The following is a 17,891-nucleotide window of genomic DNA, read 5'->3' on the forward strand; positions in this document are numbered from 1 at the left end:
GCTTGAGCTTCGGCTGGCTGGTCCCGGGGTGCGCGAGCCCCCCGTCCCGCAGGCCACCAGAGGGTCCGGGCGCTGGGGACGGGGCTCCACCGGGGCCCGGGGAGGCTCTCCCGGGCCTGGCTAGGGTTCGGAAGGTGGGACCAGGCCCGGGGCTTGAGCTCCGGCCGGCCGGCCCTGGGGTGCGCGAGCCCCCTGTCCCGCAGGCCACCAGAGGGTCCGGGCGCTGGGGACGGGGCTCCACCGGGGCCCGGGGAGGCTCTCCCCAGCCTGGCTAGGGTTCGGAAGGTGGGACCGGGCCCGGGGCTTGAGCTCCGGCCGGCCGGCCGGCCCCGGGGTACGCGAGCCCCCCCGTCCTGCAGGTCACCAGAGGGTCCGAGCGCTGGGGATGGGGCCCCACCGGGGCGGCTCTCCCCGGCCTGGCTAGGGTTCGGAAGGTGGGACCGGCGGCCTGGGGAGCAGGTGTGGCTGGCTTCATCCACTACGCTGTCAGAGCGGAGTTTTCTGCCCACCCCTAGTAGCTAACCACCCTACTTCTGAGATTATGTCCTCCATCAAGCCCCTTCTCCCCAGATTTACCAGATCGTTCCCACCCAAGTGTAGGATAACTATACTGGGTGGAGCCCCATGTTTACCCAAAAGATCTGTAACAAAACCCCAGAACTGACTAATGCAGAGACCCCCTTTTCCATGGAAAGATACCCTGAAACCGGCCTGCACAACTCTGTGTCTGTAATTTCCTGAAAGAAAAACTGCATTCAAACGTTTTACATACGAATGACCAATGACCCAAACAACATGTGATCCTGTGTCCTGTGGATGTGCCCGTCGTTGTATTGTATCTTGTTGCTGGTGCGCCAACGCCAGTTTCCCCCCTGCGTGACAGATTTGAGAAACTGAAATGTAAGCAGAGATGGAACATGCATCAGTACAAATGAGAAATGCCACACTCACGGCATGTGTAGCGCACATAGCGCTTATAACAATTGGAGGACCACCTCCCAATTCTCTTTACACTGTTGCTGTGCAAACCTCTGGCTGTTGCTTCTGTGGCAGCCCCTATTTCTGAATGAATGTGTTCCAAAGCACTTCGGGTCCAAACCTGTCCTGTTTATTGCCATGTCCATGACCCTTTTAAACTGAAACCTAGTGAGCGGGGTCCCATCTGCATGTATTAGTAGCACTCCCCCCATTGCACTATTCCTCTGCCATAGGAATGTTTCTAGCTGAGTCACGGGGCAGCAAGGGTTATCACGTGCGCTGTGAAGTACTATCCGTTCGCCACGGGCTTCCTGGTCTGTTTTGGATTTTTTAATTGATATTAGTAAAGTGTCGCCCTGTACCTTTGCATGTTCAAGCTGCAGCCCTCCTTGCACATCTTGTTTATTCTGCGCCACCTATTCCCCAATCCTAAAGTTTTCATAAAAAGCCAATGAAAAGGCAGCTCTGAATAGCAACGCCTCCCCTGTTGAGCTGCAAATGCCATCAAGCGCTGCTAGTAGAGATGTCAGCATTTCTATCCCAATTGGGCGTCTTGTGTCTGGTACTGACCCCTGGAGGTGTTGCCACCCTTTCAGTGCCCTTCTAACAGTGAAACTATTAGTAGGATCCCTGCTGCCCTTGATTTGTGGGAAGAAAGAGGTTGCTGCTACATGTCGCCTGGCTGCCGCCGCAGAGCGCCCCTACTTATTCAAAGTATCTAAATACTGCAGGAATGCCTCTGTCTCATGCCAGCTGTCTACCCAATCCTGCCCCAAAAAAGCACAGTAAGAACAAAACGCCCCTTCATAAGCTTTCCTAGTCTTGGGAGCTAGGCTAGCTGCCACGAGGTTCTGTAGCTGGGGGCACTAATCTGCCAGTGTACTTCCAGGAAGAGTGTTGGTGTTGCCTCCACAGAGTGTAGGTGTTCCCTGAAAACCTGCATATTGAAGCAAGAGAGTGCATCAGCAGCATTATTAAAAACTCCCGGGACATGTTTAGCCATAAACTGTATGTTCAGTTTCATACATAACAACACTATTTCCTTCAACAGGCAGAGGATCATTTTACACCGTGCAGCCTGTTGGTTGATACATTCAACCACCGTCATGTTATCTGACCAGAAAATCACAGATTGAATACGCAGATGATGAGGCCAAACAGTGAGTGCCACCCAGATGGGAAAGAGTTCCAGGAAACCAATGTTGGCTGTCACACCATTCTCCACCCACCATGCCGGTCAATGTTGTGCCACCCATTCCCTCCCGAGTATGGCACCAAATCACACACTGCCCGCAGCATCAGTCCATAAACCTAACTCCGCAGAAGTAGTGGGAGGACCGGGCCACACCACCCAGCCATTGAAACCCTCCAGAAATGTCATTCAAATAGGCATGTCCTGGCGACCCTCAGATGACAGTCTTGTGTGATGGTGTTTTTCTTGGAGACCTGTCATTGCCTGTAAAATGGAGCGGGAGAATGGTCGAGCCATAGGTATAACTGTCAGTGCGAAATTCAACTGACCCACTGTCTGTAGCAGCTGATGTAAGGTTACTTTATCTTTTGCCAGGCATTGTTGTAATGATGTCTTTAATGTCACAATTATTTCCCTAGGTAACCGGAAACACCCCTGTACCGAGGCTAACTCTAGGCCCAGGAATTCTATCGTGGTCGCTGGACCCACCGTCTTCCCTGGCGCCAGGGGAACCCCGAAGGACCGCATGAGCACGCAAACTTCCTGCAATGCCCAAGCGCACTCACGGGTGCCCGCCGACCCCAGAAAAAGAAACTCATCCAGATAATGCATGACGTATTGGTGCCCTGTAGCCTGTCTAAAAACCATTCAAAAAATGAACTGAATTTTTCAAAATAAGCGCAGGAAACGGATCATCCCATGGGCAAGCACATATTCATGTAGAATTTGTCCTGAAATTTGAAACCTAGCAGGTGGTAATCAAGGGGACGTACCGGCAACAAACTGAAGGCAGACTCAATATCCGACTTGGCTAGCAAGGCCCCGAGGCCCAGAACCCTTAGCATATCCACTGCCTGGTCAAAGGAAGCATATTTCATGCTACAGATTTCCTCATTGATGGTGTCATTCAATGGATTGCATCTAGGGGCTGACAGATTATGAGTCAACCTGAACTCCCCCTCCTCTTTCTTGGGGACCGTCTATTCTGCCCAAGCGCAATTCTTGTGCAATATTTGTTGCTGCTACCCCGTGATTGGTCCTTACAGAAAGCTGATTTTTGCAATCTGGTGTCCCTATGTAATCAAATGCAGGAATCATGAAGCCATACAAAAAACCTTCTTGTAAGGTTCTAGCCGTGGCATGACCTGGGTACTTGTTTAACCAAGAAGTCATAGCCTTAACGTCAATGGGTGAGTGTGTTACAAGTTGTGTCCTGTCCTCACTCCTGTTTCTTCTTTCCCCTATATCCAGATTTTTTGCGGCATTTTGATTTAGGGTGAGATGGGTTATTGCAGTTAGAGCATGCGTGCCTGAACTTACAAGTGCCTTGGGCCCTGGTGCATGTCTGCCTATTAAAATCCCAACATGTCCCTTTCTGCCCCCCCTCCCCCCCGCTCCCTGGACTAGGGGCGGGCCCGTTGTTTGGGGTGGCCGAAAGGGCTGAGAAGCTTGTAATGTGTGACCCTTGTTGAAGTTTTGCACTGTGCTACCAGGCTGCCCTGGCCCAAACTGATCCAACCATGAGATTGTGTAGACTCGGTCCCAGGAAAGTGATGAGTCAGCTGCCCTAGCCTTCCTGAAATTAATGTCATACTCCTTCCACCCTACGCCCCCATATTTGTCATGAGACATAGTAATCCTGCTCTGGTAACAAGCCATCTCTACTTGTATGTTAAGTAAACACTCAGCTGTTATTGCCATAAAAACTGAAAAGGCCCTAATCAAGTTGCTCAAATTCTCCTCTACCCTGAATTTCAACAGTTCACTGAGCCATTTACTAGGAAGCATCCAATCTTTCTGTTTCCTTTAATACTCCCTTTTCCTTTCATCCACGAGTAGGGAGAACATATTAATGTAAGCACCAGACCATACCAATTCTTTCACTTCCCGTGTTACATGCCTGGCCAAATGAACCCTTCCTGTGCGTGACTCACCCATGCCTAGTAATGGCAATGTCACTTCCTTACCTATCGCAACCACTCCAGCTGGCTCCGCCAGCTTGTCCTTCCCCAGGCTGCTCGCTGGCACATCTTTGTTGTTTCCTGTTAAAGGAACCCCCCGTCGGTTGCGTAATAGATGGAGTACCTGGCCCCTCGCTTGGCGTCCCACCTGGTGCTGCAATAATCTTTGCCACCATCTTTCTTGCCTTGGCCAGGGGGTCCTCCCCAACTTCCTTTGCCCACTACAGAAGTTGGCAACATCCCTCCCTAACCAAGGGAGAACTGCCGCTATCTGTGCTACTAATTCCTGTGGGACCGGATTGATGTCCATTGAGGTACCCGATGGGATACCACCCTGCAGGGCCAACCCCACAGGGACCGTGGGGGCAGGTGTAGGCACCACTGGGGCAAGTGTCGGAACCCCTGGAACCTGTGTCACCTCCGATGCGCCACTGCGGAGAGTCTATTCAAACTTGCATTCTGTAATTATAACAAGTGGATGTTATATGACTGATAACCGCTCTGCACAACGTTTGATTCTTTATCAAAATGAGTTAAATCAGGGCTGAAATCACCTTTGTATGCACACAGTGCTCCAAACACAATGCACTATTAAATGCCACTACAAGCACGTGCGGGTTTAACCAAAACAAGTAGCCACACCACAGTATTGCACTTGTTCAATGTAAATGTAAATGTATAGGAATTTATATAGCGCAAATCACCGAGCGGTTTCTAAGCGCTTGCTTAGGGAACCCGTCCTGGTATTCCCCTGTGAGATAACCACAGCAGGGTATCCGCAAGGTGAAAGCCAGGCATCCCACCGCGAGGGGCCGTTGTGGAGATTAAGCAAGCTATTGCCCAGAGTCGCAGAGTGTGAACCCGTGAATCGAGTAGGCACCGGAGCGAGAATTGTCGAGTCCATGGATATTTTAGGACTCAAGACCCCGCCGAGCCGGGAATTGAACCCTGGTCCCGGGCTGATCTCTGCTTCCAGGTCTGCCTCCTCTAACCAGTGAGCCACACTTCTCAATGCGTGCAGCCTTGCAAAATGGTTTACAAACAAGGTCCCTTTATATGGGCACAGTGCTTACACAACAGACTCTCCACTGATATCAATAATGTCCCCCTTTATTTTAAAGCAAAAGAGGTTATTTAAAAATTCCCTTGTCGTCGAGGGATATACTTGAGCCGTTTCTACTGAGAGCCGACTGTGGCTCGATTGCCTGTGCTCAAAAATACCCCTTCACCACAGGCAATTCCGGTATCGCGGTCCCACGCTTACAAACCCCAAGCACTTTAAAAAGCGAGCTAACCAGAACACGAGCCTACCAGAAGCTCTCCAGTACCTTCGAGGAGCGCTGTGTGCGCTCCTTGACGCAACAAAACCTTCAGCGAAGCGGGAGGGAGGGGCGATCTGGACATCCTGAGTCAGCCGCTCTACTGCTGAACTGGTCCGAGCACGCCGCCTGCTTGCCGTTGCGGGAGACTAAGACCGACTCCTCTGGAGTGACATCGTCCCAAAAGCAAGGCTCCTGCCCGACCTCAGCTTCTGCTTGCCATCATGGGAGACGAAGACCGATTCCTCCGTAGCGACATCTTCCCAAAACAAGGCTACTGCCCGACCTCGGCTGTAAAGGGAGAGAAAAGGAAAAAGAATAAGGGGCAGGCCGTGGAGCGCTGAGTCAAAGAGGCAGGCTCCCACGCTCCCCGGCCTTTTAACCCCTTACAGGCCAGGCCGGATCTAACCAGCCTGGCCTTTGCTCACTGGTGTCCCGGAAGGGATTCTATCACTTCCGGGTCACAGGGAGACCCGGGGTCCAATTGGCACTGGGGCGCGCCTGTCGCGTCATTGTATTGCAACAGGCTCGCCCCAACACAGAGAGGGGGTGAGGGCCGGTGAGCCCGCCATACTTCTCTTAGGGTAAAAGGCGGAACATTCTTCTGGGAGACCTCGACTGTCTGGCTCAATCCCCTTCTCCGCCTCTCCTCGGGCCAGCGCAGGCCTTGTTGTGCATGTTTATGCCCGCCATCGCCGCAGAGCCTGCACTGCCGATATGCCTCCTCACCTGGGTGTCCCTGCTGGTGTACCCCGAGTCTGATGTGTGGTAGGCCCCGGCTCCCTCAAAATTGGCATTCCTCGCCCTCCACGGAGGAACGATTCTCAGCTCTTCAATCCTCAATTTGCAAATCAGTTTTGACCCTGTGCCTCATGGGAACAGTCCAGCCCGAACTGCCAAGCCATGTCTTTCCTGGACCGGAATCAGGCATCCTAGGACCGGTTTCTGGCTATCAGCCGTCTTCAGCCAGGATAGCTTGACTCCAGTGGCTTAGTGAGCAAGGGACCCACGTCTGGGCATTCCCTTCCCACATAGGGTGAACAGCAAAACACACAAATGATGGACGGAATGTTGCACAATGGCAAAACATTCACCCCCAGTCACAGATCTGGGTTTAATCCATTGTTATTTTGCTCACCAAGCCACCCCAGTTCAGACATGGCCATATGCAAATCAGTCTTGACCCTGTGCCTCATGGGAACAGTCCAGCCTGAACTGCCAAGCCATGTCTTTCCTGGACCGGAATCAATCATCCATGGACACAGGGATGTGTGCCATGTCAGACTCTTTACTTTGTTTTGCACCAAAACACACAGTTTGCAAAGGCAGTGTGTGTGTGTGTGTAAAGGTACAGGGCCTCCAAGGGCGGCACAATAAGTGCTGCAGCCCTTACAGGCCTTCCCTGGTCACAGTGCCCTTAGTACCAATGGTACCTTTTACAAGGGATTTTCATGTGGCCTGAGAGTTGCCAATTAGTTTTTGCAACAGTACAGTTTAGGGAAGGAACATGGGCCCTGGGTACCTGGTTGGCAGGAACCCAGGGCACACTCAGTCAAAGTACATCAACAGTCTGGCAAAAAGTGGGGGAAACCGTGCAAAAAGGAGCACTTTTCTACACTTATGTTTTTCCTTTACTCACCCTCAGATACCGTATTTGGTAACAGAGTGCTGAAAAATAACTTCAGACATTTTTAGATATTTACACAGAGGCCCCTTTACTTAGCTGGGTGGTGGGAAGGCCGCAAGGATTCTGCAAGTAAGATGGAGTATCCACCAGAAAAAACGTTACAGAAGGTACTTAACTTATTTTTCAGATTTTTAACCACAGATTCCTCATTGCTAAAAAAATAGCAAAGCGCAGACCAAAACCTCTTGCAGGGAAAGTGTCCTTCCTGCTGGACTTGGCCATCAAGGAAGCAGTAGTTTGTGAATGCATGCACGGATGCCCCTCTTGCTTGCTGGCAGATGTCAAGGACAGGTACTCCTCGCATCAATACAGTATTAAAAGCCTTGGCTCTGGTACGACGATCTATGTGAGAAAGTGGATTATTGGTTGGGGTGGATAATAATCTATAACAAGCAATAATATCACTATCCATGGTAAGTCTAGTAAAAGTTTCAGCAATTTAAACTCAAGCTCAACTCCCTGGTAGCTATGGTATGGAGCAGGCAAGCTTACACTTAAGAAAATGTGTAAACACTTTAGAAGCATCAAAACAGTTAAAAAGTTGATAACACAAAGCAAAAAAAAAAACACTACAATTTATAAAAAAAAAGGTAATATGTTAATGAATAAAATGAGACCAAAACGCAAAAAAATCCAATAAGGAGAATCAGAAAGATGATTTTCTAATTATTTTGAATAAAAAAAAATGTTGAAAAGTGGTAAGTGGCTATCTGTTTGTGATTCACTGGTACATAAGCGACTTTAAAGCGGACTGTGATGAAGCGCGGGTTGGATACAGATACCAGGTTCATCCTGCTCTAAACTTTTACCTTCTGACTACCTCTCTGAAATATAAGTCAAATATCCTCAGCGGAGTAAGCCAGTTGGCTGTGGCGAAGAAGCGTTTCATGAGGTCTGATGGCCGTAGGACAAGATCCCAGTGAATCTGTGACTTTTGGCAGGAAAGCTCAGATTGTGAGTGTTTGACTTGGCCCTTTTTGTCTAAAGCTCACTAAACATTTTGCCTTCCCCCTCGACCGTTTTTAGGTCTTGCCTTCGCAACGCGCATGCGTTGCAAAGGAAAAATACCTTTTCCGATCGCTTAGGCTTTTCAGCCAAGCACGTGCACGCGTTCCATTGCCTTTAATGGCAACAAGTGCATATAAGGAGATTCACTCACGGGAGCGCGCGCCACCATCTGGCAGCAATTATTGCTCCCGCGAGTGAATCGTGCCGCCCCCTCATCTCCCCCGCCCGCCGCGCGAGGCGCTCGTGTTTGTGCTTGTTTATTATGGCTTCCATTTGCCGCGGGCCTGTATCTTCCTCGAAATGCTTGTTTTTTTTGGCTGTATGTAAACAAAAATATAACAACACAAGAGTACCAGAGGGTCTGTAGACAGTGTGAGTTAACGGTGCGGATCACCATCTAGCAAAAGAACTACCTAGCTGACTAAAAAATAAATCAAAAATGGTGAAATGAGGCGCCTAAGCAGGTGGTCAAAGATACCCATCAGTCACCACTCGGAACCGCCCTTCATCATTTGGGATTCCTTTGAGACCATACGCCCAGATGTATTGTTCTCTGGATAGAGGTAACCAAGCTGGTAAATGGTACTCTCCGCTGTGATAGAAGGCAGTAAGGTCTTACCACTTCCCTATATCGATGAGTTATAAAAGTGAAGTGACCACAAAAGTGCAGTGCAAAAAGGAAAAAGTAAAATAAATCAAAAGAGTGCATTAAAATTGGATGAGGGAGTACTGAATGATTTTATTCTGGTGATACTCGCTCTGCCAATATTAAAAATTGTCAAGACAGTTTAGAAATTAGTTGTCTAGATATAGTACCAGGTCGACATGTTTCAGCAATGAGGGACGTATTTGTCCTTGCTTTCTTCAGGACCTAACAACAACTACTGCTACTGCAAAACAAACTATAATATAAAGTGAAAAAGTAAGAAAAACGGGTATAAAAACAAGCACAGAGGTCACCTGAAGATTCTAGGTGTCAAGTCTTGTTCTTTCTTACAGGTCATGTGTTTCACTAGAAAAAGTCAAAAAATAGGAGTTTAAGTGCCAGACAATTTGGAACACACATCAACAAACACACATCACTAGGTATTTGCTATTAAACCTTAGTGTAGCCAAGCCATCATGCTGACATATTCACCCAATCAAGTGGTATTCTGTTTTGCACTTCCTGGGATACATAATTATATTCCACAAGAGAAAATATATGGAAAGTCTTACCAAACTTGTAAGAAGTGAAGACCTCACCCCACCTGGCAGTGGCTCAGGAGTAGAGTGAAGCACCGCTCTATATTGGGGCAAGTAAACACAAATGAAAACAATACCCCTCTTTGTGACAAACCCACACTCACATTATGACACGTTCCCAATCAAAACCATTTAAAATATCTCTCTTCTCTTTTTCTCTCACCTATCACAGAAAGGTGAAAACCCGTCTTGTATTATAGCCATCAGCGTGTGTTCAATAGTAGGCTACTAGTGTCACTGTTTATATATGAAAACAAGAAACACTTAGCATGATAGGGGTGCTCACACTCCCATTCAGGATAGTGCCTCTCACCGGAGCTCAAAAGCGCTGTTTAGGAATAGTATAGGACGAGTTCATCACCCAAGTAGCGTGTGAGCAAATGTCCGAGCTCAAAACGCTCGAAACTAATAATCTACCGCTGCGTTCAACAGAAAAGGATAAACTAACTGCTATGGAGCAAAAAAAAAAAAAATCAAGCAAAGCAAATCCCTAGTGTGGATGCCGGGATTCACGCTAAGTAGGAGAATACTCTTACGCCCCCCGTAGAAAACCATTCATAGTTACATGTAAAGCTACAACCGGCTTACCTCTCCGTCGGTACTTCTAAATCGGCATCTGGGCCGACTGGGGAGGTACCGGCGTCACAAGACACTGTTGTTTAAAAGGCTTACCCTGACTGGCTAGGTTAATCATGTGACCGGCCTACCTTCATTCTAATTGGACGGCCTGGCTGCAGGATTGTATCGGCAGCGGCTATTGGTAGTTGCTCACCCCCAGTTGTCAGGCAACCTGTTTGTCAATAAAAGACACAAACGGGTTCGAAATATTCGGTACAATGTATAATTATATGTACTCGAAACATAAATTAATGGAAGAATGCATAGTGGCTAACAAGCCTATGTATGCCCTGATGGAAGGTCACAGAGTAGTGCCACGCATGGCCAATGACATAATGATGATAAAATATCCCTTGTCATGTCCAGCGATGATATTGCTGAAAACCAAAACAGGGAGACATGGTAATGTTATTTCAAAAGGAAAGGGTGGTATTCACATATGATTGAAGACACCAAACGCATTGGATGAATCGCACTGATCTGAAGACAAATCCCTACACCAGCAAAGTACTGCATGTATGTTTAAAGGGAGGACCATGGAATCTCATCGTTTAACCCCTTGTGGTGGGTGTCAAGCTTCAGAACCCATTTTTGCTCCTTCAGTAGGAGAAATCTTGTAACATCTGCTGTGTGTGCAGGGATGAAAGGTTGTTCCAGGACAGTCCACTGGAAAGCAGTGGAGGGATGGCGTGCCTCTAAAAAGTGAGACGTCAACTTGGTGGCCTGTCTCTTACATCTAATTGTACTTTTGTGTTCAGAAATCCTCACCCTAATTTTACGGGTGGTCATCCCTACGTACTTCAACCCACAGGGACATGCTATCAGATATATTAGTTTTTCACTATTGCAGTTAGTGAATTTGATCTGTCTCCAGGGTCTTGAAGTGCCTATGTCAATTTCTACTGTCTTCTTAGTCTGAGGGCAGGCTTGACATGAACCACAAGGATGGTGGCCTGTAACCGGGGGAAGGTCCCAGAGGGAGCCCAAGGTTCTAGATTGCTCCTCCCGAGGTCTTGTGTGGACCATCCTATCTCTCAGGTTCGGGCCTCTCTTGAAAGAGAAAAGGGGGGTCTGGATAGATGTATGCCCAGAATTGAGGATAGGCCAGTGTCTCTTGACCACTTTCTGGATTTTGTTGGAAAGGGTCCCGAAGGTGTGCACGAATGTGAGTCTTTCTAATCGTGGTTTCGGTGTTGACGGTTCCAGTAATGCCAGTCGGTTGTTATTCTTGGCTCGTTTCATTGAGCGTCGTACCAGTCTAGGAGGATATTTACGTGAAATCAGTTGGTTACTTGGTGTGGTGGAATGCTTTTTGAAAGCTGAGGCAGTAGAGCAATTCCGTTGAACACGGAGAAACTGCCCAAAAGGCAAGTTATCTCTTAAGGATTTGGGGTGATGACTGTCAAACATTAATAATGAATTCTTTGACATAGGTTTTCTATACAACTCAAACTGTAAGCCATCAGGAGTGGCCACAATCTTCAAGTCAAGAAAAGCCAAGCTATCACCTCCTATTTCAATTGTGAACCGTAAAAAGGTGTTCCTGCTGTTCAACCAGTGAAGAAACTCAAGACATCTCTCACGTGATCCTCGCCAAACAACTAATACATCATCGATGTATCTTTTCCAGGTCTTAATATTCCCAATAAAAGGGTTGTTGTCAGTGAGGATGTGTTCTTCCTCAAAAGAATGGACGTACAAGTTCGCTAGGCTGGGAGCATAAACGCTCCCCATACTAGTACCAGATACCTGCAGATATATTGTCTCCTCGAATCTAAAAAAGTTTTATTTCATAGCTAGTGAGGCACAGGCCATGATGAAGTGGACCGGTGTAATACTGTCCAGGTTTCTGGCAGCCAGCAGTGAATGGATAACTTCCAATGTTTCATCCTGCGGTATAGAGGTGTATAATGCCTCAACATCAAATGAGACAAGCAGGTCAGTGGTGGTATCAAAGTCGATGTCTGGTAAAAGGCATAATACGTCAGTGGTATCTTTTAAGTAGGTAGGCATTTCTTGTACCATCGGACGCAAAAAATAATCAACAAAGGTTGATAAAGGTTCCAGGACAGACCCTATGCCCGAAATAATTGTTCTTTGTGAACCTTTGGCAAGGCATAGAAATAGGGCATCACTGGGTGTTCGGTGGACAGAAAGGCGGCCTCAGCTTGAGTGATCCAACCCTCCGAGGAGACTTCTTCAATCATTGTCTGAATGGTCCTCTTCAAATTTTCTGTGGGGTCATGTTCAAGGGGGTGATAAGATCTACCGTCACTTAGTTGCCGGAGGCATTCTGCCCGGTATGTACTAGTGTCAAGGAGGACAATAGCCCCACCTTTGTCCGCAGGTTTTATAGTCAATTCATTATCAGCCGATAATGATTTCAATGCCAGATGTACAGCTTTTGGCAGATTGCAGAACACTCTGTCATGCTCTCCAAACAGGCTCTCGATCTCCTTTTCAATGGCCTGTTCGAAAGCTAGTACCTGGGGTGGCATCAAATGGGTGGGTGGATTAAAGGTAGACTTGCGCTTAAGACCAGTGTTGGTATTCCTCTCGTCCCGTCCATGTTCTTCTTTGTCAGCAAAAAAGAAATGTAATCTCACCTTTCTAAGAAATTTTGCCAACTCAAGGCGAGTCTCAAAATGGTCATTCTGATGTGTGGGGGCGAAACCAAGACCCTTGTTAAGCGCCCTTTCTTCCGCCTGAGTTAGGCCATGCTTGCTAAGATTGATCACAAGTCCGGATCCACATTGCTCTGTGCTTGTTCTTTGTTTTTGGCTGTCGTGCTCCTGAGGTTCCTCGTTGAAGTTGAGGTCGACGGTGGACTGTAATGCACTTGCGGTTGGGATTGCCCTCTCCTCCTGCCCCGGGACCTGCCATGGCCATACCTTAAAAAAGACTGGCCTGAAAATAGCCTGGAAACATGACAAATAAACAAGATCACGTTTCTAGGCGATTTTAACTATTAAAATGTACGAGTCTTTACTGAGAGTGCCCATAGTTTGACGATACCTGTCTATCTAGTCGGGCAGTCACCCTCTGGCACGCGCCCAAGGTGACGTCTCCACGCAGGTCGGCAGAAACTAGAAAGGACGGACTGTGAGCAGTGCTGCGCTAGGGTGAAGCATGCGAGGTCTGGGTCGTGTCCCACACGCAAACGCATAAGCCGCGCCCTTCCCCCGTTTATGTGCTTGCTCTATGGCTACCATTCGTAACCTCGTATTGCTGCTGCAGCTCCGGGGCGCCTTGTAACTTCTGCAATGATCAGCGATATTCTTCCGTCTGCGCAGTGCCTCCTAGAAGTGCTTCCTTGAAGACAGCCAGGCTGCATTCCCCGGCAGTATTGATAAAAGTGCTTCTTTTGCTCATAGGTCTGCGGCAGACTCAAGATTACTTTTCAGTGGACAGCAGTGGCCTCCTTCTTGTACGCCGAACTCGCAGCGCTGTTAATTCTCTAAATCCCCTTTATCTCGCCTCTCAGGTAGGCAATTTTCCGGGGTCTAGGAACCTCTGGTGCAACCGAACAGTCCTTGAAACAAGTACTTTTTCAAGAACATCGAGAAGCAGATACTACTGCGAGCTTATGTGCGAGAAGCCTCCCGGTTAGACATTGACTCTTAAAGGGGAAGCAAATGGGAACGCCCACTCTTATATCACTTTAAACTTTGAACCATGTTGGGTGGGTGGTAGAGCATTCAGTTAATTATAGAACGCTGAATAGTAAATGATATTCCAAAGTGGTGTTACAATTTGATTAACAGTGTAAACATATTCACAGTTAAACAAATACCCGTCAACCTGCCTGCATACATATTCATCCTTCGATCAAAATGCCTCCAAATACTTTTTTTTTTATTATGGTCACTCTGTTTTCCTAACTACATCACTCCACAAAAAAACTGTTCATTCTTTGTTCACATTAATTGAATACTCTTCCTAAAAGTCTGATGCCACCCTTATTAGGGAGCTGAAAGTTGCCTAAAAGTAATTAGGAAATTCACAGTAAGTCATATTATTCCTTACAAGTAATGTGGACAGGGTGGCTTACGCTTATTTGTAGGGGGAAGCAGGCGGGCATTAAACGAAACTGTCGGTGCTGCTCAAGCGTATTATCAATGTTGTAATCAAGTGCTATGTCTTGTCAACAGGGAAAAGTCATAGTTTTGCTTGCTTTGTCTCAGTTTAAATAGCGCAAACTCGATCCGAAGCTATCAGAGTGCTTTACATGAGCGCCAGTTGCAATACATACGACAAAGGGACACTTTTCTTTTTTTTTAGGCACAGTGAGATTAAGTGACTTGCACGGCATTACAAGTTAAACTGTCTGCGGTAATCTGATTTAGATGCTACGTCACATCAGATGTATTGTATTATGGTGTTACTTTTATAAAGCGCGTTTTACCTCATTGCATTATCGGATGAATTTAGATGAACCCAGGCGTGTGTACATCAGTGACTGTGTGCTAGCAAATAACATTATCACGGAAGACAAGCAAAACCTGTCCGTATTACTTTTGTTTGTGAGATTAACCTCAAGGTTGTGTCTCGAAGGATTTATTTTATTTTTCAGTGAAGAATGCTTTCACAGTTTGACTCCTCATTGGCCAATATGGTAAAACAAGTATTGGCTAAGCCAGTAGGTCTGGTATTGTATACCAGCCTTTTGGCTTTGTCAAGAACCTTTTGGTCTGCGAGAACACACTGCCCTTATAGTAAGGCAGTGCAGGCTGATCAATGAAAAAAAAATAGGCTTTGATTATTACTTTCCTGCTTGTTAGAGCTGGCTATTTCTGGTAGGCTAAGGCTGACGCCAAAGCCAGGCAGAAACCAACATTCTAGTCAGGGCAAGGGAGTCACACGCCAAGATAACCCCTGCTCACCCCCTTGGTAGCTTGGCACGAGAAGTAAGGCTAAACTCGGAGGCAATGTGTAAAGCATTTGCGCCAGCACACAACAGCAACAACATCCTAGGCACACCACAAAAGGAACTCCACACAAGGTTATATAAAAATAACTTCTGTATTGTCAAAATCACATCAGATAGAAATCACACATGTACATTGTGCCAACTGGCACGGGCAATATTCACAAGGGATTATTTACAAGACAGGGCCACACGGGCCACTGTCAGAATCAATACTTTTAGAAATAGAAATACTGTCAGAAATTAGAATAAAAGGATATAAAATCACTGTAGCACAAATTAGCAAGAATAGCACACAACCAGTAACTACTGGTAACAGGTAAGTACCACCTACGCAACCCTAACCACCTTAGGAGAATGTCACGCAGGGAACCAGGACCTCACTAGGACCACCTGTACTGGAAAGAACAACCACCTAAGAATAAAATACATTTAGGGGTATCAGCAAGAACACATTACCCATGATGCATCACAACATTCAGAGGTGTAGGGAAAAGGTAAACACATGATGTATAAAAAACACATTCAGCGGTGTAATAATAAGGCACATGATGCATCATAAACACATTCAGAGGTGCAGGGAAGGAAAAACACATGATGCATAAACCAACACATTCAGAGGTGTAACATTAAGGAAGACACATGATGCATAAAAACATTCAGAGGTGCCAGAACATAACTCAATAGCGCAAAAACACATGATGCCTAAAAACATTCAGAGGTGTAAGATCAAGGTGCGTAATCATATTAAATGCATTACATTTCCTAGCACCACATCACATTGCGCAAAACTCACATTAGGCAATTACCATCAAATAGATAATCACATTGCGCCTAAATAAAATCACATACCATCCCCCATCTAATAAAGGGACTAAAGAGCCCTGTGTCCAGAATGTCAGGGCGCGCAGCCAAGCAGCGCCAGTCAGGGGTGCGCCACTGGCGCAAAACCTAAACGTTGCAGGTGCCCACTACTTGCTGGGCACCTGGGAACACCAAAATGACCTAAATGGTGCAGCTGCCCACTAATTGCTGGACAGCTGTGCATCAAAACTGCGACAGGGTCCTCACCGACCCTTAGGCGCAAACTGCGCCCACTGCTGGAGCCACACAGGCTCTGACACCAAACACTGTAGCCAAATGCTGGAGCCACACAGGCTCTGGGCATATCACATGCCCCAAACGTTGGAGCCACACAGGCTCTGATTCAAATATGCCCCAAGTCCCACGGGGGGACTCTAAAGATCAATGTGGGCCTTGGAGCACCTTGGCTCCTCTCAAAAGTAAGGGGGGCGGGGAGAGCCACTTCAGCTCTTTAAATAAACATGGCCCCTTTAGAGCTACATGGCTCTGAATTCAAAAGGAAATTTCCCCTTTCGTTGGAGTCCCCTCCGGGGAACTCACAAAATAATGGCCCCTAGAGTCCTCAGGGCTCTACATGCAACTGTGCCTCCTGCCGGCACTCCGAACCTGCCCCCAGGTCTGCCACACGGAGCCCCACTCACCGGAGTTCTGCAACAGCACTCCTCACTCTTCTTCCGACGCGGTGGGAGCCAGGCACCGGCAATGTGCCTCGCGGCCCCCTCCGCAGGACGAGAGGCCGCGCTGCTTCCCCCGGGCCCCCCTCCTTGGGATTCTGTCACTCTGCTCCGGGAGGCGGGGTGGGCCTCCGACCTCCCGCGTCGTCCATCTCGGGGCTCCCTCTCGCCTTCTCCTTCTCCCTTCTCGGGTGCCGGCGGCGGGCGGCGTCTCCTCTTTTACCGGGGCTCCCCCAGCACACGGGAGCCCCGCACCAGCCCACACTTCTTCCTCGGGCCGGCAGCATCACCCGGTCTCCCCCTTGGCATGGGAGACCGGACGGGCACCACGAAGGCTTCCCCCCGGCAGGGGGAAGCGGAAACCACGTCCTCCCGGCCCGCCCACAACCAGGCGGCAGCCATCTTGAGGCGGCTCGGGCCACGGCGGTGATTTCGGGGGAAAAACGAGGGGTGGGCACCCTCGAGTTTAAAATAAAATACAGAAGCGAGGTGGGCACTCGCAGAATAATTAAATAAACGGCAAAGTCGCAGGGTAGGCACCTGCCAATCCTCACGCAAAATGCGTGATGGCGACACACTCGCTAAGGGACCAAATAAAGCGCTCTCCCAGCACTACAAGCAATAAAGCAGCCCCCATGAGTGAAGGGGGCAGGAGAGCCAGGCAAAGGGGTCCCCAAAAGTCCTGGGCAGCAAAGTCCAGCAAAAAGTCCTTCAGGGGTCCAGGGCAGGTCCATCAGGGGTCCAGGACAAGTCCATCAGGTATCCAGGGGCTGGGCAGGGCCCAGGGATTCCCCTGGGCCCAAGCAGCAGCACGCCCCTGGCAAGATTCAAGTCCAAAAACAAGAAAATTTTGGAAGGGGACACAGCCCCTTTTTATACTATAAAATCCTTTGTCTAAAGGGTGCAGGCAGTGTGAGAACCAGCTAGAACTGGTTATAGGGAACTCCTTTCAGTGTGAGGGGCAGAGGCGACAGTCGCCCAGCAGGAGGTGGAGCCAGCATTGTGGCAGGCAGGCACAGCCCTATTCACTCCTAGGTGCTATCTCCTCCCACTTCCCTGGCAGCAGATGCAGCCCTTCACCCACGGCCTGACTCAGACAACCTCCTGGGGGCTCTCCAGCCCCTGTCACCCTCAAACCAGACAGTCAATCCACAAGCAGGCCCAGGCACTCTTGGGCCAGGCTCACCAGCCAATCACACGCCAGACACAAATTACACAAATATGCCAACTTCTAAAAGTGGCACTTCCGCACTAGACACAATCATGCCGCATATACCATTGCGCAGCATTCAATCTCACGAGTTCGCACATACCAAACTCGACCCTGCACTCCCCACACATCAGGAACTACCATGGGCATACATATTCCCCATGCATTCCTATGGGAGGGCAGGTCACTCACCACACATACACAGAGA

Source organism: Lissotriton helveticus, chromosome 7 (genome assembly GCF_964261635.1).
Source record: "Lissotriton helveticus chromosome 7, aLisHel1.1, whole genome shotgun sequence".
Lineage (NCBI taxonomy): Eukaryota > Metazoa > Chordata > Amphibia > Caudata > Salamandridae > Lissotriton > Lissotriton helveticus.